Source organism: Austrofundulus limnaeus, unplaced genomic scaffold, assembly GCF_001266775.1.
Source record: "Austrofundulus limnaeus strain Quisiro unplaced genomic scaffold, Austrofundulus_limnaeus-1.0 Scaffold26, whole genome shotgun sequence".
NCBI classification, from domain to species: Eukaryota; Metazoa; Chordata; class Actinopteri; order Cyprinodontiformes; family Rivulidae; genus Austrofundulus; species Austrofundulus limnaeus.
The window spans coordinates 927,048-928,618 of NW_013952428.1; the positions used below are offsets into that span (position 1 = coordinate 927,048).

At 40.0% G+C, this 1,571-nt stretch overlaps 1 protein-coding gene across 1 annotated transcript in view; it reads left to right on the top strand.

Moving 5' to 3' along the window:
* Positions 1 to 1,571, top strand: part of adamtsl4 (ADAMTS-like 4) — a gene marked incomplete in the record, with an annotated part of 97,969 nt that overhangs the window by 15,832 nt on the left and 80,566 nt on the right.

Sequence of the window (1,571 nt, forward strand, 5' to 3'; positions counted from 1 at the left end):
CTGGCCACCCCTGTGTGAGCAGTGGTCCCAGTCTGGCCACCCCTGTGTGAGCAGTGGTCCCAGTCTGGCCACCCCTGTGTGAGCAGTGGTCCCAGTCTGGCCACCCCTGAGAAAAAAGTCTGGCTCCGCCACTGCAGTTAAGTCTAGATGTTTACATACGGTCTGTTAATTATGAGCTTTTAGTGATTTGTTTGAATGGTTCTTTGTTTTCAGGGTGGACTGATTATACAAGTTCACCTTTAAAAAAAACATGGATGGAGAAAAGTTTCAGGAGTGATTTGTGACTAAAGGGTGGTAGCAAAGATCTGTGAGAAGCTTTATAGGAGAGCACCAAGACTCCAGCCTGAAAATGAAACGGCTCTAATGGACGTATTACAGTTGAACACTTGTTTAATAAAAATTAAAACAAAATGTTTGAAGCCAACAAACAAACTTTTTTCTCGAGCTGCAGTTGAACAGCATTAGGTCAGACTCCTGTGTGGTTCTGGTTCCAGTAAGAAGTTGTTGTTGTTTATGTGTTTGTGACTTCAGTAAACTTCTCATATTTAGCTTGGTGCAACGTGTAGAACTGGTGACTTCTGTCAGACCATGTCTCTAAGCGTATGGTGTTAAACATGTGCCATTAGACACTAAATGTTGAATTGCTCAGAAAGGATCAGTACCTTACTGAGCCCGTAAGGGGACACAGGAATTTTTTTTCTTTTTGCGTTCCCTCACAAAAGTCGTTAAACACTGTTGTTCCTGCCTGTTTATTAACAAACTCACCTGTTCTCCATTAGCGAGTTAGCCTACTGCTTTAATTCAGCTTCAGAATGAATATATCACACAGCCATGTATGGAAGTATGTCATATATTTTAACACAATGCAGCCACGCAACATCAAAAGTTAATTTCACGAACTTGTGGCGACACATCCTGTTTTGGTAACCGGATATTTCAAAAATAAAAGTCTGATTTAATTCAGTTCATATTCAAAACAAACTTTTGGTAGGAACACAAAACATTGCGAGGGAACGCAAAAGGAAAAAAAATCCCCCGTGTCCCCTCGCGGGCTCCGTAGTAACTCCCAAAATGAATGAATAAATTAGTTTTAGATTATATTTTTTACTAAAAAAAAGAAAAGAAACCAGCTCTTAGATTGTAAGAGTGTATTTTTTTTCTCTCAGAGCCCATTGATGGGCCAGATGGAAGCAACCCATGGGCTGGATGTGGCCTGTGAGCCACCAGTTACCCATCCCTGCTGGTTGATGTGTGTTTAAAAGCCAAATCTGGGATAAAAAAAAACAACCAATTAAAACAAATTCTACCCATTCTGACAAAAAAAGTCAAATATCCAACAGAACTAGAAGCTATTAGTAGTGAAGGTGCAACTTTAAGGATATTCAACCAAACATTAGAGGCTTTTTAAATCCAACAAGCTCATTAAATGACTTCTTAAAGTTCAGACAATGTAAAACTTTACAAATATCAAAAAGTTTGTTTCTGGTGAGGAGTGACTCAGCACAACGTGTGTGTGTGTGTGTGTGTGTGTGTGTGTGTGTGTGTGTGTGTGTGTGTGTGTGTGTGTGTGT